The sequence below is a fragment of the Hypanus sabinus genome, chromosome X2, assembly GCF_030144855.1.
Source record: "Hypanus sabinus isolate sHypSab1 chromosome X2, sHypSab1.hap1, whole genome shotgun sequence".
NCBI classification, from domain to species: Eukaryota; Metazoa; Chordata; class Chondrichthyes; order Myliobatiformes; family Dasyatidae; genus Hypanus; species Hypanus sabinus.
Genome location: NC_082739.1, coordinates 35461410 through 35482857, shown reverse-complemented (window position 1 = coordinate 35482857; position 21448 = coordinate 35461410). Strand labels below are relative to the sequence as shown.

The 21448-nt window shown below is 41.3% G+C and overlaps 1 long non-coding RNA gene across 2 annotated transcripts in view; it reads left to right on the top strand.

The window, feature by feature from the left end:
• The first annotated feature begins 477 nt into the window (after nt 1–477).
• The window catches only part of LOC132385238 (uncharacterized), a 237053-nt gene continuing 216082 nt past the window's right edge, over nt 478–21448 (top strand). For both annotated transcript variants that reach the window (XR_009509114.1, XR_009509117.1), the window contains exon 1: nt 478–656. This is a non-coding gene — a long non-coding RNA (uncharacterized LOC132385238). The remainder of the gene's footprint in view (nt 657–21448) is intronic.

Below are 21448 nucleotides of genomic sequence, written 5' to 3'. Positions count from 1 at the left end.
CATTTACAACTTCTGCTGTTCGAAACTCCGATGCATTTTTCTGTGCCAATTTTACAGCAGCAGTGACTTTGTAAACCAAATCACCAGCTATCCAGTTTTTTCTTAAAACCCTGCAGTGAACCCTTTATAGAGAACTGTGTGTGACTTGATACTCAAGTTCCTGAAGTGCCCGGTACACATGGCCTGTAGACTAATGCCTATTGTATTTTGTACAAAGCCAAATAACTGTACAAAGTGCCTGGGTCCAAAGATCTAGATGATTTTTAATTTGTTGCTTGTGAAAGCTTTGATCAAAGTACTGTATAACTTGGCAAACACTTTGAGTTCTGCATTTATTGGGATTGTTCTGAGTCAGCTAAAGGTTCACAGAGCACACAAAATGTGATGGCATTTACCGTCTGACCTTTTGTAGGGTGATTGGACATCGATTTCTTTGTGACTATATCCTGAAGAGAGGAGGAACCAGTAGAAGATAAGATCAGCTAACCAGTCTGAGTGAGAGGTGCTTGGAATGGAGCACAATTCTACCTTTAGTCAGCATTGATATGCTCACATTTCTGACCATATTCTCAACTTAAAGATAGTGTGGTCTTTGATTCTCATCTAAATTCCGTTGAGGAGATGGAAGCAGTGACAACAATACACCTCTGATGCCGGTAGGAAGTTTAGACCTAGCAACATCAGAATTTACTATGATCTGGAAGGAGTCAAGGTAGTGCTGCTGGGAATGCGTGACTTTATTTTGTTAAGGCCCTAGATGAAATAAAATCTAGTGAAGGTTGTTCTTGACACAATCAATATTCAGGTTCATATTGAGAGGTTTTGAATGTATTAAGAGGAGAATTATGCAATGATGGGGTTTCACACACCATAGTTACCTGGTAGGTAAAGTCACCCATGAATGGGGGTGAATACTAAAGATGCTTCAATTCAGTTCTGATATCAGGAACTTTGCAGGATTTCCTTCTATTTCATCCCAATGGTTTTTTTTTTACTAATTCCTGCTCTCCTTCATGTTAGTTTTGAACCAGATCTCAGCTTGTTGAGACATACTGCTGAGACATGACAATACTGGGGAGCTTACCTCAAAGTTCAAAGTAAATTTATTATTGAAGTACGTAGATGCTACTACGTACTACTAGTACATATACTACTCTGAGATTCATTTTCTTGCAGGTGTTCACAGTAGAATCAATAAAAAAACAAACAGCCAATGTGCAAGAGAAGACAAACTGAGCAAATACAAATAATAATAATAATAATAATAATAATAATAATAATAATAATAATAATAATAATAATAATAAATAGTAAATAATAAATATTTGCTAGTGGGTATGCCTCTGCGTTTGAACAGTGTCATTCTCTTTCAATGATGTTGGAGGTTCTGTGTTTACGGATTTGAACTGTGGACTTGTTCAGTCTTATGGTTTTCATCTTCTGTGTTTTTGCTTGTTTTTTCTCATTTTTTATGCAAGGGAAAGGGGTTTTGGGGGTCAATGTTCTTGTTATGTTTTGTACTGGGGAAGAGGGGTTTGGGGGAGTCAATGCTCTAGTGGTGTTTTTGTGTAGGGGAGGGAGTTGGGGGGGGGTTGATCATCATGCTGCTGTTCTTTTTTGTGTGGGGGAGTGGGTTTGCTGTTTGTCTTTGAACTGATTTCCATGGTTTTCTTTGTTTTGTGGCTGTCTGGAGAAGATGAATCTCAGAGTTTTATACTTTGATAGTAAATGAACATAAATACTTTGAACATGAAAGTGAGTGCACAGGTTATGGCATTAGTTCAGTGTTGAGGTGAGTGAAGTTATCCACACTGGCTGAGGAGCCTGATGGTTGAAGGGTAATAACTGTTTCTGAATCTGATGGTGTGGGACCTAAGGCTCCTGTATCTCCGTCCTGATGGCAGCAGCAAGAAGAGAGCCTGACCTGGATGCTGGGGTCCTTGATGATGGATGCTGTTTTCTTGTTGCAATCCTCCTTGTCAATGTTCTCAATGGTGGGAGGGCTACCTTTCCTTGTCTCAGCATCTTCACCTTAAGCACTTCCATCATTCAATGCCTGAGTTGGTGCAGAGTATAGTTGCTTCTCCTGTTGGATTGAACGCCTAGTTAGACATCTTCTTCTCCCACCACTATAAAGTCCACCAGATTGCTAATTTCCAGTCAATGCTCTAATCTTATTTTGGGAGGTGACAGCACTCACTGCATTTTGTGCTAGTTCATTCCACAGTGCCCTTCACAGGAGACTTTCCCACATTACTGTGTTGTTTCTGAAAGGATTTTATCCCATTCATTGTGTTTCACCAATAGAACAGGACTATTGAAAAGACTCACTAACTGTAACACAAACTGTAATCATTTCCACACACAAAAATAATACATTTGTAATAATGTACATTACTGTGCACAAGTCTTAGACATGCATATTTAAAACTATGGTGCCTAAGACTTTTGCACAGTACTGCAGTAATTTTATGTATTACACTGTACCGCTGCTGGGAAAAAACACAAATTTCCTGACATATGTGAGTGACGATAAACCTGATTCTGATATGGGTCTCTGTTGTGGACTGAGAGTGGGAAGGGGGCAGGGAGATGGGAATCATGTTTGGAAAAATGGGAAGGGAGAGGGGAGGGAGCGGGAAGCACCAGAGAGACATTTGAAAAATGATCAATAAACCAATTGTTTGGAATCAAATGATGTTCCTAGTGTCTCAGGGCTGGGTGTGCCTATACCTGTGCCAACCCCTGCCCCTGGCACTTCTTCCCTGACACCTGTCCCACACCCTTCCTGCTCTGCTCCACCCTGGCCATTCCTAATATTGTCTGCTTCCACTAGATTTACAAACTCACTCTCCGCTCCATGATTACAAATACAGTACTGTGCAAAACTCTTAGGCACCATAGCTATATATATTTGCCTAAACTTTTGCACAATATTGCAATAAAATGCCCCAAGGCTTCATAGGTAACATAATTTGACACAAGTCCTAGTCAAGAGATATTAGGAGCTGGTGAATGGAAACTCCATCAAGAGATCTTTTTAATGAGGATGACTTAAGGGAGCTTTTTGGAGGGACATCCAGAGTTCAGGGTTTAGGTAGATAAAATCCATTGACAGAACTACTCTTCCAGATCACAACAGCACAAGGAGAAAAATAAATCTCCATAATTCCCTTCTGGAGTTTTTGTCAGTTTCCGTAAATCATGGACTAACTAACATATTTTCCTCACTTGCCCTATATCAAACCTCTGCACTTTGACGTGGCCCACTCTAAGCTTTCAAAGTTTTAAAACTGATGCAGCAAGACTGTTCAAAATGGGAAAGGAATATTTGAAGGGTGGAGGAATGCAGAGAACTGGGAGAGCCATGAGTGTGGAGGATGGAAAGGCCAGAAGTTGGAATTTAGTTTCTGCTTGCTTGAGTTCTGCCCACCTATTAAATTCCTAGTTTGGTTACAAAGCCAAATCAATATTCAACAGAGCAAGTATCTTCTACTGATTGACTAAGCGAGGTTTCAATTTGTTTCAGTCATAGTAAATTGTGCGTTGATCTTGGAAAGTGCACCCACATCAGGGACTGCAGCAAACGGCTAGAAAGATCCTGTGCAGATTTCTATGCAAACAAACACACAAGGATTGGACTGCAGGGACCAGGAAACCACAGTTTACAAATGGAATATAAATCGTGTTCCAGGGATGAGAGGAAACCTTAACACTTCTGTGTACTCCAGCAGAGAGCTTGTGTAATGTTGCTGCTGTTTATTTTGTTTACAGCTACCAAAGAAATATATTGTAAATCCAAATAAATAACCCAGTGGCTGGTGAAGGAAGTGGTTGAGGATGTGACCCTCATCACTGTGACTTTGAGCCTCTAGGCTTCCAGTTGCAGCTTTGTGTGTTGTTTTGATCGCTTAATTGTCGCCAGTTCGAGCCCCATTTTAGTGATTTGAGCATATAATCATGCCTTTGAGTACTGCTACTTTATTAGAAGAGTTGCCTGAAAAATGAAGCATTAAATTGATTGTCCTTTCATTTTCCTGGTACCTCGGGTTCTCCCCGTGTCCTGGCCTCTGTGTATCCCCTAACTAACCACACTGAAACAGATGCTTCTGGCCATTTTCAGATTAATATTTGCGGGATTTTTGTGAGCACTATCTGGTCCACCATTGTTTGAGTTCACACATTTCAATGTGTGTGACTGTCTGTAAAGGCTGGATAAACAGAGTTAAGACAGCTGGTTAGCCGAAGAATGCGGAGGCTGCGTACCGAAGAGATTGAGAAAAGTTTGAATGAGATTGAGCAGAGGGCTGTGGTGAAGCTGCAGGCTGTGAATGGGAACATGATATCCCCAGGAGTGGACAAAATCAGTGAAAGTTACACCTTCTGTAATATAAAGAGAATATTAAGAATGTTCTTCAAGAGTCTTGGATTTTCCATGGTTGTTCTTTGGGTATCTGCCAGTAAGAACTGGGCACATCTTAGCATGACAGTATTACAGCTCGGGGATCAGGGTTTGGAGTTCGATTCCAGCTCCCTCTGTAAGAAAGTTTGTACGTCTTTCCAGGTGTATGAGAGTTTCCTCTGACTTCCTCCCATGGTCCAAAGATGTACCAGTTAGTAGGATAATCGATCATTGTTAACCGTCCCGTGATTAGGCAAGGGTTAAGTAGGTAGGTTGCTGGGTGGTGCGTCTCTTTGGGCTGGAAGGGCCTGTTTGCGATGTATCTCAATAAATAAACAGATATGGTCAGCCAACAAAGCAGATGTTGCTTCATTATGGTGGTGAGGGTGATGATTACATCATCTGGCCAGCAATTTACAGTAAAAAGGACCACTCATGCTCCTCAAAGGCAGGTAGTCCATAATCAGCTTCAGAGATTAGACAGAGAGCTAGTATGCAGAGTTTCAGCACAATGCCCATGCCATTAACAGAATCCATAAATAAAGTGAAAAGCACAGGGTCAGCAGATGGTTGTGGAGAGAAGTGCAGAGACTTCAATTCATTCTAGCACTGATACTGGTGGCAGAGATGAATGCAACAGATCTGGAGGAGAGCTCCAGAGCCTAATTGTTCTCAGACTTGCTAAATAGCATGAATCAATACAGATAGACTTGGGTGCATTAAGAAGCAACTATGTTGCTCCAAAGATCTACAGGGACATGTCATGTTGGGATGGACTTACAGCCGAATGTAGCCAAAGTGTGCCAAGGTGGATTGAAACCATTCAACAGGGAATTAAAAGGCTTGGAGAGAGGACACTGTTATTTCAAAGGGGACACCAGGGAAAAGAATTAACAACCAGTGTCCAAAGGAAGTCTTCGTGGGGAAGGAGTTAGACCAGGTACACAGAGATTGAGAACCTTAAAGAACTTAAGTCAAAGTACAGCTTGTTATCATTGATTTAATGATAGCTAGTAATGCATCAAACTTAGCATAACTGTAACTACTGTAGAAGCTGGAAAGAATTATTAGCTGAGCATTAAGTTTATTGTATTAAGTTAAACACAGGAGATTCTACAAATGCTGGAAATCCAGAGCAACACACACAAAATGCTGGAGGAACTCAACAACTCAGGTACCAATGAAGGGTCTCGGCCCGAAATGTCGACTCTTTATTCCTCTCCGTAGATGCTGGCTGGCCTGCTGAGTTTCTCCAGCATTTTCTGTGTGTTATGTGAAATATTGCTGTATGGAATATGTAACACAATATATTCATTCACTTATTCTTGGTTAAAAGGACAGATACTGTTATGATACAATTTAGTCTTCTGATTGTATCATCAGTCTCCCTAAGCAATGAAACTACTGTTCCAAATGAGTTCCCATTCAAAGCAAGTGCTTATATGATGCTTATATGGACTGCAATGAGAAGGTATGTCCATTGTTTCCTCTCATCATATTAAAGATATGGTGTGAACATAGATCATTCACTCAGTGGCCACCTGTACACCTGCTTGTTAATGCAAACGTCTAATCAGCCAATCATGTGGCAGCAACTCAATACATAAAAGCATGTGGTCATAGTCAAGAGGTTCAGTTGTTCAGACCAAACATCAGAATGGTGCAGAAATGTGACCAAAGTGACTTTCAGTATAGAATGATTGTTGGTGCTAGACGGAGTGGTTTGAGGATCTCAGAAACTGCTGATCTCCTGGGATTTTTACGTACAATAGTCTCTAGGAAATCAAAAACAAAATCCAGTGAGCAGAAATTCTGTGGGTAAAAACACCTTGTTAATGGGAGAGGTCAGAGGAGAATGGCCAGACTGGTTCAAGCTGACAGGAAGGCGACAGTAACTGAATTGACCACTTGTTAAAACAGCATTGTGCAAAAGAGTATCTCTGAATGTACAACATTTTGAACTTTGAAGTGCATGGGCTACAGCAGTAGAAGTCCACAAATATACACTCAGCGACCACTTTATTAGTTACAGGAAGTACCTAATCAAGTGGCCACAGGGTATAGAACAGTACAGCACAGGAACAGGCCACTCAGCCATGATGTCTGTGTCAAACATGATGCTAAATAAAACTAAATCATCTGCCTGAACATGATCCATACCCTTCCATTTCCTGCCTGTTTAAATGCCTTTTTTATGTTACTATTGTGTCTGTCTCCAGGACCACCCATAGCAGTGTATTCCAGCCATCCACAACTCTCTATGTAAAATAAAATTTCCCACCCATCTTCTTTGAACTTTACCCCTCTCACATTAAATGTGTGCCCACTAGAAATTGACATTTCTACCCTGATAAAAGAGTCTGACTATCTGCCCTATCTCATAATTTTACAAACCTTCATCAGATCTCCCCATAGCATTTGACACTCCAAAGAAAACAGTCCAATTTTGTCTAACCCTTCCTTATAGCTAATACTCTCTAATCTAGGCAGCAAACTTCTTCTGCACCTCCACGTTCTTCTTGTAATAGGTGACCAGAACTACACACAACATTCCAAGTGCAGCTAAATCAAAGTTTGATATAGGTGGAACAGAAGTTGTTAGCTTTTCAGTCTTTTCAGGCAGTAGTGAGTATTAGTGAAAACAGCACTGCTTGTAATGGAAGTTAATCAGATCTCGAGAAGAAGGTAAGTCACCATCAGGTCATAACTAGCCAATACAGAACATTGCTTGACCATAGCAGCAGCTTTCACCAATGAACTACAGCTGAGATACCTCTGGCACCCAATTGAATCATGAGTTTAGGTCATCTGACCTCAGAGGAGAGACTGAAGAGCTTGGTCACCTTAATGAGAAGGTAAAGGAAACAGCTGATTCTCAAGAAAATGGATGAATTGGATACAAAAGTGAGATTGAGACTGAAACAATATCTAGACGTGAGGGGCACTCTAGCTTCCTCTGATATCCCAATGTGTGATTCAGAAAATCTTGAAGAGATTCCTCACAAACTCATTATATGGAAAGGGGAAGAGGCAGAAGTTATGGCGAAATGTCATTCAGAGTTGGATAAATATTTCCATGAGATGGTGTTAAGGCTCAGTGGTAACAAGGGCAGTAATTTTCAATTTATATTGAAACACTGTTGTGTTTGTAAATTATACACAATTATGTTGTAAAAGTGATGAAGTGATTGGAGTATGTAGTTAAATGTTTAGATCTCAAGCACAGTTGGACCTTTGAAATTGTTGAAGGAATGTCCCATGCTTGCATAAAGCAGCCAAGAAAAGTTCTGCCTGGATCAAGGTTCACATAAACTGAGAATTAAAATAAGCAGTTTACACATCTTTGTGCCACATTCACTCAGCCAAAGATCTGTTCCAAGCAGCAGAAAGTGCTCGGGTCCAACACTTCAGCTGATGTAATTGTAAGGCTGAGGTGTGGCCCCAGAGGGGGAAAGCACAAGATACCTCCAGGCTGACGAAGAATAGATGGGAAACTACAAAGATAGGAAATTGGTCCAAATGGCATGGTCATTAACAGAGCACAAAGGCACAAAACTAAGGGGATATTTTGGTTGGGTAATCATTACTGTACGAGGTATCTAAAATGCATTAACTTAAATCAATGAAGCAAATGATTCAGACAGGTCTGGGATCTTGTTAAAATTCAGGCATTAGTACTAACGATTTGCATTAATCTGTGGAGCCTCAGAGATTGAATAAGACACAATAAAAATACAGAACTGATCCTGTATTCCTCAGGGTTGGAACATTTCTGCAGATGGCTGATTTACATTGCCCTGCTGAATCACACTCCTGGGTCAGCAAGGCAGTCTGCTCCATGTGATGTGTTTCCAGGCAAGCTTGGGCAGAAATATCCATTCATCAAATCTGTAAAATAAATTATTCTGTTTATGACGTGACCCTCCACCAAAGGGCACACAATAAAATGCACCACCTTTTCTCTATAGAAACCACTGTGAATAATGCATATTACTGTTAAACAGAGAACAACAAAGTGACAACGTACAGATGAGATTCTGCAGATGCTGGAAATCCTGAGGAACATACACAAAGTGTTGGAGGAACTCAGCATCTGTGGAGGGAAATAAACAGGCATTTCAGACTAAGGCATGATAAAGGGTCTTGGCCTGAATGTCAACAGTTTATTTCCCTTGACCAGAAAAGGTCCTCTCCTATTTTGTGTGTGTTGCTCAATTTACAGATGGTGCTTGGTTCTATTTATCCTTTTTCCATTCACCTCCCTCTGCATGAGATATGACTCCAACAACTGGAGTATTGTCCATTTGATTCCATTGACTTCTTTTATCAGGATTCCATGATGCTCCACCTCACATTTTGAGATCACCTCTTTGGTCCACACTGAGGCTACAATGAGGTTTGGAGTCAAGTGGTCCTGGGAACATCCAAACTGAGTGTTAGTAAGCAAGCTGTTGGTGAGAAGGTCACCATTTCTATGGCTTTGATGAAGGCACTAAAAGTATAATTACTCAATTTGTTAATGACATAAAGTTAGGTAGGAAAGTAAGCTGTGAAGAGGAGATCCACAAGGAAGTTGCCAAGAATGGAGGATTTCAATCATGGGGAGAGACTGGATAGGTCAGGGTGGTGTTCCCTGGAATAAAGAAGGTTGAGGCATGATATGATAGAGGTATCAATATCATCATCATCATTACGTGCCGTGTCATATGACGTGGGTGATCATGGCCTTTCCATGACCACGATTGTTCTTGGCAAGTTCTTCTGAAGTGGTTTGCCATTGCCTTCTTCTGGGCAGAGTCTTTACAAGATTGCTGAGCCGAGCCATTATCAACACTCTTCAGAGATTGTCTGTCCAGCGTCAGTGGTCGCAGAACCAGATCTTGTGATCTGCACCGGCTGCTCATACAACCATCCACCACCTGCTCCCATGGCTTCACGTGACCCTGATCAGGGGGCAAAGCTGGTGTTACACCTTGCCCAAGGGTAGCCTGCAGGCTAGCAGAGTGAAGGAGCACCTCACACCTCCTTTGGTAGAGATGCATCTCCACTCCACCTCCCAAGATAGTATATACAGTAAAATTATGAGAGGCATAGTCAAAATCTTTTTCCATGACAGGGATGTCAAAAACAAGAGAGCATTAATTTAAGGTGAGAGGGAAGAGTTTTAAAGAGAGCCTTCATTTTTTTTTTACATAGAGAGTGGTTGATATCTGAAATATACTGCCAGATGAGGTGGAATCAGTTACAATTAAAATTCAAAGTAAATTTATAATCAAGTACATATATGTCACCATGTAGTATCCTGAGATACATTTTCTTGTAGCATTTGCAGTAGATACAAAGAAACACAATAGGATCAATGAAAAACTAAACACAAAGAGGGACATACAACCAATATGCAAAAAACACAAACTATGCAAATACAAAAAAAGCAGGCATTTTCTATGGTAACTCTTTAAGCCCATTATGATTTTGTCTAGCTTTAAACCTGCTCTCTAGTTTACTGAATCAAATGAAAGTAGGGCATCAGATCAGAGACAACCAATGTAGGACTGCCTTCGGGACTGCAGTTCCGGATTTTTCCTTCAGGGTTTACTCCTGAAGCCTTCCTCATGAGCGAGTATAGCCGCAAGGCAGCCGAGATTTCAGATCAGAGTTTTTCTTCTCCTAGATGAGCTGCCAGCCACTGCTGACGAGACCCATCTGCCCGAAGTGACTGGTTTTAAGGCTCCAGTAACCCGCCTTTGCCCCTTCTCCTGTCAGTAGAAACGGCTCCACTGGGCTTAGTAGCTAAGCCACTTGTGAAAACCAGGAGCTGGACTTGGTTGCCAGAGGCTATTGATGCACACCCCATTGGGAATATTTAATAGGTAGTAGAAGCTTGTCCCCACTATCACCCCCAGCTATAATATCCTTAAGAAGCCAGTGAAGAACATTAAACAGAAAGCAAGGAGCAATAGAGCTAGTAGAATATAAAAGAGCAGCAGGATACAGCACAACTGATGGATGAATATGAAACATATTAGTATCTGGGATATCAACAAGGAAAGAAAATAGTTTATAGTGCAGTAAAGGGAAAATTTACAACAGAATTTACTTCAAGGCTTAAGAAAATCTGCATAACAGAGTTCAACAGTAAAAATACAACAAAGGCAATAAATACTCTCACTATACCCATATTTACATATTCTTTAGGCATAATATCGGTCTGAAACTAATCTGGAAAATTTACAAAGAAAAATAAGAGCTGAAATTACAAATTTTAGAAAGCCCTCTGTACACTCAACTGCACTTAGGACAGAAGAAGGAAGAGGAATAACAGACATAAAACACTTGCACAACAGTCAGATAAAACTTCTAAGGGTATATTTTCTTCAAAGAAAACAAGATTCAGCATTCCACGCGAGCAAATTAAATTCTGATAAGAAGTACAAACCATTAAACTTAAATGAAAGCACAACCCAGAAAAATGAAGAAATTATCACTGCAGAAGAAAAGGTTAACCAATGGAAGCATCCGCATGATCTGAGCAGACTAGATGTTGACAAGGAAATGTTGAATGCCTGGCTCAGAGTTGGGGATCTTTACCCAGAAACAGAGGGGTTCCTTGTGGCAATGCAGGACCAGGAGGTTAACACAAAAACATGATCAAAAATACATAATAAAAGACCAAGAAATTCAAGCCAATAAATGCAGAAAATGCCAGGAGAAACCAGAAACAATCTAACACACTATAGGATCCTGCAGCAGTTTAGCTCAATCTGATTACTTACACAGGCATAATCAAGTGGTGAATATCATTCAACACAATTTTGCTTTAAAACACAAACTTATAAAATACATTATGCTGTACTATAATACAAGCTCGATCCAGTTTTTGAGCCAGACTCCCACAAATCGTATTATGACCAATCCATTATTACAGATAGGACAATTCATAATAACTACCTGGATATAATATTACAGACTAAACAAGCAAAAACAACTTTCTTAATAGATATAGCCATTCCAAACACACATAATGTACAGAAATTAGTAAGTGAAAAACTTCAGAAAGATGCTGAATTAAAAGAGGAAATTGGAAGACTATGGAACATGAACAGGGTATACATTGCCCCAATAGTAATATCTACAACTGGTATCATCCCATAGTCCCTACACAATAGCATTAAACAATTAGACTTATGTAGATGTATTTATGTAAATCTCCAGAAAGTCATAGTAGTAACCACTCCTGGAATAGTCTGAAAATTCCTAGCAATTGAGAAATAAGTGTGCTTGGCTATTCCCGCACCTCAGGTAAAATAAAAATAATAATCAATGAGCTAAAATAACACTGAGAACATGAAATGTAGAATCCTTGAAAGTGAATCCATAGATTGTGGAATCAGTTCAGTGCTGAACTGATTGAAGTTATCCACACTGGTTCAAGAGCCTGATGGTTGAAGGGTCATAACTGTCCCTGAACATGGTAACATGGGATTTAAGGCTTCTGTACCTCCTTCTCGTTTGCATCAGTGGGAAGAGAGCATGGCCTGGATTGTGGGATTCCCTCATGACAGATGTTCATCTTATGTGGCAGAGTGCTTTGTAGCAGTGCTCAATGTTGGGGAGGGCTTTTCCTCTGATGCACTGGGCTGTATCCACTACTAAACAGTGATAGAGTCCCTTTTGTCCTTATCTACCGCCCCATCAGCCTCCGCAACCGACACTTTATCCTCCACAAATTCCATCATCTCCAAAGGGACACCACCACTAAACCATCTTCACCTTTCTATCCCTCCACTTTTCATAGGGATTGCTCCATCCCCAATTCCCTTGTCCATTCATCCCTCCCCACTAATCTCCCTCCCGGCACTTATCCCTGCAAGTGCTACACCTGCCCAAACACCTCCTCCCTCACCTCCATTCAGGGCCCCAAACAGTCCTTCCACTTGAGGCAACACTACATTTGTGAATCTGCTGGGGTTGTCTATTGTGTCCGGTGCTCCCAATGTGGTCTCCTCTACATAGGTGAGACTCGTCAAAAGTTGTGGGACCACTTCTTCAGCACCTCCACTCCATCAACCACAAGCAGGACTTCCCAGTAGCCAAGCATTTTCATTCCACTTCCCATTCACTTTCCAACGTGTCAATCCATGGCTTCCTTTTGTGCCAAGATGAGGCCACTCTCAGGGTGGAAGAGTAACTCCTTAAATTTAGCCTGGGTAGCCTCCAACCTGATGGTATGAAAATCAATTTCTCTATCTGGTGAACAAAAATTCCCCCACCCCCTCTGTTCCACACTCTGACCTTTTACTTCTTCTCACCTGCCTATTACTGTACTTCCCCTGGGTCCCCTCCTCCTTCCCTTTCTCCTATTGTCCACTCTCCTTTCCTATCAGATTCTTTCTTCCCCAGCCCTTGACCTTTTCCACCCACCTGGCTTCACCTTCTAGTGAGCCTCTTTCCACTCCCTCCGCCTTTTAATTCGGACATCTTCCCCCCTTCCTTCTCAGTTCAGAAGAAGGGTCTTAGCCCAAAACATCGACTGTTTACTCTTTGTCACAGATGCTGCCTGACCTGCTGAGTTCCTCCAACATTTTGTGTGTGTTGCTCTGTATCCATTACTTCTTGTGGGCTTTTCCATTCATGGGCATTGCTGTTTCCAGACCAGGCCATTTTGCAAGCAGTCAGGATACTCGCTACTGAGCAACTAGAAAAGTTTGTCAAAATTTTAAGATAATTTTAGATAATTATTTTAGATAATAATTAGAAAATTTTAGATAAGAAAGTAGAGGCACTGCCATGCCTTCTTTGTGATGGCAGTTACGTGCGGGTCCCAGGACAGGGGTGGCTTGAGTATCTCAGAAACTGCTGATCTCCTGGGATTTTCACTCACAACAATCACTGGAAATAACAGAGAGTGGTGTGAAAAACAAAAAAAAACATCCAGTGAGCAGCAGCTGATCAGAGAGATCAGGGGAGAAAGGCCAGACTGGTTCAAGCTGACAGGAAAGTGACAGTAACTCAAACAACCACGCGTTACAACAGTGGTGCGCAGAAGAGCATCTCTGAACGCACAACATGTCGAACCTTGAAGTGGGTGGGCTACAGCAGCAGAAGACCACGAACGTACACCCAGTGGCCACTTCATCAGGGGGAGGAGGTACCATAAAGTGCCCCCTGAGTGCATGTTGCTTGGTTTTACTTTGTAAGAGGTAATAGCATTCAAGCCCTGCCACAGCTGTCAAGCATCCTTCAGTGATTCAAATTTAGTCTGAAATTGCCACTTTGCATGTGAGATCACTTTCCGGAGGTCATTCCTAGACCTTCTGTACTTTCTTTGGTCACCAGACCGGAATGCCTTTGATCTAGCTGTCAGCAGTTTGTGGCTGTCTTGGTTCACTCAGGGCTTCGGGGGAAGTCTGAATGATTTTATGGGACATAATCATCCATGAGTGGCTTTATATAGTGATTATCATGGCAGAGAACGCTCGCGGCAAGTAGAACGATTGGCACTTAATCATTAGATGTTCCAGATTGGGAGAACAAGACTGCTATGCCCGAGCACCACAGTGAATTTATCATGATGCACTTGCCTTCTTTGAATTGGCAATTTGGTCCACCTAATGGATTGAGAATCTCTCAGGCTTGAATGTCCCGTGTGGAGTGTCAAGGGTGAGCCACATCTCGGTGAAATAGAGAACACAACAATCCCTCATTTCCCTCCAATACCGCAATCTTACCCTTAGGTCCTCAATCTGGTTCTCCAATCACTGTACATTAGCTAACTAAATGCTGACGAGAGCTAATTTCACACCACAACTCTTTAATCTGGCTTGAATTCTGCCTCGTTGCTCCCCAGTATGTTTAAGAAGCATTCAGACAAACACCTAAATAGAATATGGTCTTAATTTTGCCCAATGGGATCAATGTAGATGGGCCAAAAGGTTGTCACGCACATGGTTAGCTGAATGACCTGTTTCTGTGATATGAACAAGGATGTAGATAAATTAAGTGATTGAGCAAAAATGTAGAAAGTGCAACAGAAATGTACATATGAAATGCTATATTTTTCACCTTGGCTGGGAAAAGTAAGGGTTGTGTTATCTAAATAGTTAGAAATTGCAGAGCTCAGAAATGCAGAGGGATCTGGGAGCCCCAGTGTGTGATGCACAAAAGGCACAGCAGTTATGACAAGTGATTAGAAAAACTGACAGAATGTTACTATTTATTGCTAGAGAAATGAATACAAAGCAGTGAGGTTATGTTTTTATTATATGGGACACCGGTATTCCATGTCTGTGAGCACATCTGCAGAACTGTGTGCGGTAGAAAAATCTATATTTAAGGAAGGATGTTAATGTGCTGGAAACAGTTCAGAGAAATTTACCAGACTGATATCTGGAAGTGGAGAGTGTCTTATAAGGAAAGTCAAGACAGGCTAGGTTACATCGAATGGAGTTTAGAGGACTGAGAGGGGTCTTGATTTAAATATATCGTATCCCAAGGGGTTTTGGCAAGGTGGATTTGGGGACGATCTTTACTTTGGTGGGAGAATGTAAAAAAAGGGTTTCTGTTTAAAAAGTGGCAGTCCATTTAGGACAGAGGTACACCAAAAGGTTTTGCTCAGATGTTCCTGATTCCTTGAAAACCTGTTCAAACTGCACAGTAGAAGCAGAGCCTTTGAATAGGTAGACAGATATTTGATAAGCAATCTGGGTGAAAGGTTACTGAGGGTAACCTGGAATACAGAGCTAAGGTAGCTCAGTCACAATTTCGGCAATGAGAGTATGATGAAACCGTTGACGGAACCTTCCATCACTTTGTTAATTATTAAGAGTCGACTGATTGAAAGGTAATTAGCTGGTCTGGATTTTTCTCTTTTTTGTAAACAAGGTGTACCTGTGGAATTTTCCACATTGTTGCTTGGATGCCTGTGTGTGAGACTGGCGTGGATCAGCTTGGCTAAAGGTGTAATTCATTCAGGTGTATTAAGCCACGGCACTGGAGATGTGATGTTGTCTCTCCCTGTAGGCTTTGCTGCATTCGGTGCTCTCAGCCTTGTTTTGAATTGGACGAATGGCTTCTGTGAAGGTGGGATACAGAGGAGGAACAGGTTGATCATCAACTTGGCCCAACTTGTCAATGCAGACCTGTGGGTACCTGGTTGGTAATAGAAGTCTTTGACAAAATTACAGAACATATTTGCAACAATTTTGTCTTTGACATTGATGTGATGGACCTCCCTTGGTTGAATATGGGAATAATTTTGAACCCTCTTCCTCTTTCTGCTTTTGGATTTCCCAACACCACCCATCACCAGTTGCGGCAGGGCTTCAGAGCAGACTGGCTAAGGATGATAAGAGTTCCGTAGTGAACAGGGATCTTCATCACCATTACTAAAATGAACTTTTTCATTCCACATTTATTTTAATGACTTGAATTTAAATTCTGCGGAAGCAGAAGGATTCAAATTCGTTCATCTGGCTGATATTCCAATAGCAAACACTATGCCACCATTCCCATAATATCACAAATGCAGGTTACCAGTTCTATTTTCTCATTGCTATCATTGAGGGCTTGTTACAGGCTACAGTGGTGATGCAGGGTTTAAAAGTTACAAAACGAAGTAACTTAGAAAACATCATTATTGCAAAGTAATGAAAACACAATATAAATGCAATATTATGCCAGGCAACTCATCTGCTGTTGAACACAGAGAAGGGCTGCATTTATATTGTAGTCAAAGGATAAAGTCCCTCTGCTGATTTGGTGATGAAGAGCACTCTTTGTTTTTGGACCATGAACTGTCGATCTGCCATTTCCATGGTCTCCATTCTGATTGAAGAAGAAAAAAAATGCAGTCTTTGATCAAACTTGACATCTTGCTGGTTCTAAAGCTGTGTTGTGTTAACAATCATATTTTTCATATTCTGCATCCTGCACTCAGGATGAGTGAGGGAGCATTCCACTCACCTCATGGTGACTGCTGAAAGAGTGTCACCCATAACACAATCACCTCTGAGCCCAGCAGCTGTCTAATTGAAGCCAAACCTTTGCTTCTCCTCTGAAAAAACATGGAAGAGAAGGAAAACTGTCCACAGGTGTCTGAGGAATTTTAATGGCTCAGGGCCGTTCTCTTTGCATTTGGTAGCAATTAAAAACGCCCCTCCAACAAAGAGCCAACTGCCATAAAGTGCCTTCAGGAGCCAATTATTGACCACTGTTAAGAAAATGTAAAGAGCTCCCGAGCGGCTGTCAGGAAAAGATTTGCAATACATAATTTAATAATGTTTCCAGAGCTAATGAAAATTTGTATGGTTGAAGATGAAGAGTGATAAACAGAGAATTTAACTAGGAGTTGGAGTTGGATTTTGGCATTATGACGGAGTAATTCTCTTTATGTCGCTGTGTTGATTTCCTCTGGCCAGTCCCAAATGAATCTTTTGGAGGTCGTTCGTCAAGGGAAGTGATGAAGACCCATGGTTCACTAAAGTACTCATCCTTAGCCAGTCTGGTCTACATGCGATTACAAACTGATTAACTTTAGGTGCCATGGTAGTGTAGCAGTTAGCACAATGCAATTACAGCTCAGAGTTCGGAGTTCAAATCCAACATTGTCTGCAAGGAGTTTGTGCATTCTCTCTGAGATGCGATTTCCTCCATGTGCTTCAGTTTCCTCTCACGGTCCAAAAATGTACCAGTTAGTAGGTTAATTGATCATTGTAAACTATCCCTTGATTAGGTTAGGGTTAAATAGGTGGATTGCTAGGCAGTATGACTCGTCGGGCCAGTCAGGCATGTTCCGCGCTGTATCTCTAAATAAATAAATCAATAAATAAAGTTCTAAGCTGTGATGCAGCCAAGCTGGAATTAATTAGGGATGGATGTTAAATTCTGGTTTTGGCCCAGTGAAGTCCATGTTCATGGATTATCCAGGACAGATGAGACATTGCAGGAAGGAATCACTGTAAGTTTGATTGTGACAAATGAAGGTCATGGAGACAAGGGTTAGGATCTACCACCAGTCCATCACAGGACACCTATCCTATCAAGTCACTTCTAACAGATATTGGAATCTCAGCTCCATTCTTCCTCACAGCTCCACCTATCTCAAGAGCAAGAAAATTATAGCTCTCTAAATAAGTTAACCCACATTTACTTAACACTGTTGACAGCAAGTGACACAGCTAATAGAGCTGGTGCCTTGCAATTCCAGCCACCCACCTTCAATTCTGACTTCCAGCTCTCTACGTGTGGAGCTTGCATGTTCCCCCTCTCACCTCATAGTTTCCACTGGGAGCTCCAGCCTCCTTCCACATCTAAAAGATGTGTGAGTCAGTAGGTTAATTCCACACTGTATATTGCTCCCAGTATATGGTGAGTGGTAGAATCTGGGGAGAGATAATGGGAATGTGGGGAGTATAAAATGGAATTGATGTAGGATAGCGTAAATGTGTGTTTGATGCTCAGTGAGTCAAAAGGCATGTTACCATGCTATATGGCTCTGACTTTATGACAAACCATCGTGTATTGACCAGTCAGGATGTTTGGATCAGTTGTTTTGAAGAAGTGTACTCCATTTGTTGATAAGAGCAGATGTACTGTGAGTGACTGGGAGAGCTAGGTGTTAGCAGATGACAGGCAATAAGATTAAACCTTGAAACATTTAGAAGTCAACAGTATTGTGAGACTGATATGTTGCCTCTAGTTAATACCAGATGTTTGTTCACTTCGATATAGTTATTTCAATTACACCCAAGATTTACTTTATTTTACGTTAACCATTAAGGCACATTCAAGACAGGGATGGTAGATGGATTTGCTGAAAGGTTTAGATGGCTAGGATATGTCTTGAGGACATTCAAATGTAAATTGAAACAAGTTGCTCAATGCTTAAAAAGGACAAGGCCACATTTGGAATATTGAATACAGTTTAAGGGCAGACAACCTACAGAAGTTGATTGATATTTTGGAGCAGGTTTATAAAAGATTGATAAACCTCATTCAAAGGTTCATTTTATTGCCAAAGTATGCATGTACAATACATCTCTGATATTCTCTCTTCTCTAGCTAGCCATCAAATACAGAAAGACCATGGGTGTTGATAAAAAAGACATCAACTCCCCCCGACATGAAAAAGAAAAGAAGCAAAACCTGTAGACCCCAAAATACCCCTTTACCTTGCAGCACAAAACAGCCACAATAACAATCACCGACCACCTACACGTAACAATACATGACCCCCTCACTCAGTGACAATAGCACCAAGCCCTCAGGCTCCCCAACTTACACACAAAAATGAACAGATCACCCACACCAATCGTCAAGAAGAAAGAAAACACCAAAAACCTGAAGGAAACCAATATAAAGTACAGTCCAATAATCACATAAATCTCAGACTACGGGAAATGTCCTTTTGGCTGCATACGAGGAGAGCAGCCACACGACCTCAGTCTTTTCATAAAGAGTGACCACCGACCTGGGTCCTAATGCCGCCAACCTGGGTCTGAACGCACCAGTCAGGCTGCTGACCACCTCCACTGGGAGCAATTGCTGACCCCTTCTGTTTATCTCGTTGTTAGATCTTTAAGCTGAAGGAGAACATAGTGAAACCTTGTACTGACTGAATCCTGTTTCTGAACACAGGAGCAACAGATGCCACCTTAGCTCTAACCTCACACTATACAGCGCCCCCACCCCCCGCCAAGGCAGCATGCCATTAGTAGGAGCAGCAGTCTAGATTTTGTGCTCTCCGAGGAAGTTTGGACCCACAATCATTTCACCCAGCAGCCAGAGTGCATCAATCAGAGCTATTTGAAATAAAGAAAATGGTATATTTGGAATATTTCATAGTATACTAATTGTGGATTTAGAAGGTCAAAAAATTGTTTGCATAACCCTGAAACAATGTTGTGCTTTTGGAACGTATCCAAACCTATACTGGAGTATCTATACACTTGAACTCATTGAACCATACAGCATAGAAACACACCTTTCATTGCTGATCATCAAGTACCCGACCAGAACAATCCCAGTAATCTTACTACTGGTAGTTTTGGTTGCAAAACTTGTCTTCTCATTTCTCAGCAGAACTATTGATCTCCATAGCACTTTTGCTTTCCAGTAAATGATAGGAACTGTAGAGCAACTCACAACCTTCGTCTCCAGAGTGATTTTTAGTCTCAATTTCCTGAAAACAATGCTGCTTACAGTAGTTGTTCTCTTGTTTTAGTTACCCTGTTCCCATGAAACCATTCTGGGACAAACACTCAAAAACTTTTCTCACTGAGATCTATGACCTTGAGTACAACCTAATGTGCATCCTTGAACAGCTCTACTTGTGGAAGTCACAACACCACGACTACTTTGATAATGTTGCACTACAATAGACTTCTGTTTAGTTCTAATTGTATTCTTTCGGAATCAGAATCAGGTTTATTATCATTGGCATGTCTCATGAAATTTGTTAACTCAGCAGCTGCAGTTCAATGTAATACATGATAATATAGAAATTATTCTATAAAATTAATCAATCAATTACAGTAAGTATGTATATGTATATTGAATAGATTAAATAGTGCAAAAAGAGAAGTAAAATATATTAAAAAAGTGAGGTAGTGTTCATGAGTTCAATGTCCATTTAGGAATCGTATGACAGAAAGGAAGACGCTGTTCCTAAATTGCTGAGTGTGTGCTTTCAGGCTTCTGTACCTCCTTCTCAATGGTAACAATGAAAAAAGGCCAAGTTCTGGGTGATGTGGGCCCTTAATAATGGATGTCACCTTACTGAGGCGCTATTCCTTGAAGATGTCTTGGATACTACGGAGGCTAATACCCAAGACGGAGCTGACTCATTTTACAACTTTCTGTAGCTTCTTTCAATCCTGTGCAGTAGCCCCCCACCCCACACTATACCAGACACTGATGCAGCCTGTCAGAGTGTTCTCCAGGGTACATCTATAGAGGTTTTCAAGTGTTTTAGGTGACAAACTAAATCTCTTCAAACTCCTGATGAATACAGCCACTGTCTTGCCTTCTTTATAGCTGCATCAATATATTGGGACCAGGTGAGATCCTCAGAATTCTTGACACCCAGGAACTTGAAACTGCTCACTTTCTCCATTCCTGATCCCTCTATGAGGATTGGTATGTGTTTCCTCGTCTTACCTTTCCTGAATTCCACAATCAGCTCTTTCATCTTACTGACATTGAGTGCTGCAACACCACTCAATTAACTGGTATATCTCACTCCTGTATCCCCTCTCATCTCCATCTGAAATGGTTGTATCATCAGCAAATTTATCGATGGTATTTGTGCTATGCCTAGCCACACAGTCATGAGTATAGAGAGAGTAGAGCAGTGGGCTAAACACATACCCCAGTGTTGATCATCAACAAGGAGAAGATATTATCACCAAGCCGCACAAATTGTGATCTTCCGGTTAGGAAGTTGAGGATCCAATTGCAGAGGGAAGTACAGGGGCCCAGGTTCTGCAACTTCTCAATCAGGATTGTGGGAATGATGGTATTAAATGCTGAGCTATAGTCAATGAACAGCATCCTGACATGGGTGTTTGTGTTGTCCAGGTGGTCTAAAGCCAGGTGGAGCGCCAATGAGATTGCGTCTACTTTAGATCTATTGTGGCGATAGGCAAATTGCAATGGGTCCAGGTCCTTGCTGAGGCAGGAGTCCATGACCAACCTCTCAAAGCATTTAATCACTGTAGATGTGAGATCAACAAAACTGTGAATATTTTATGTTATTTATGCTTTTCTTGTGAATGCTTCTCATGTGTCACTCTGTGCCTGTGATATTGCTGGAAGAAAGTCTTTTGTTGCGACTGTGCATACATGTACTTGTGCACATGCCAATAAACTTGATTTGGACTTTCACCTTGTATTGCCTTCATTGCAGCCTCCTCAAAGTGCAGGAACTCAGAAACTACACCGATGTTCTCACTGCCAAAACCCTGCAAGGAGCAGTTCCTGGAGAACCTTCATGGCCTCCATGCACAAAGAAGTTGGCACCTTTGACATCTTCTATTTATTGAGGGAGCA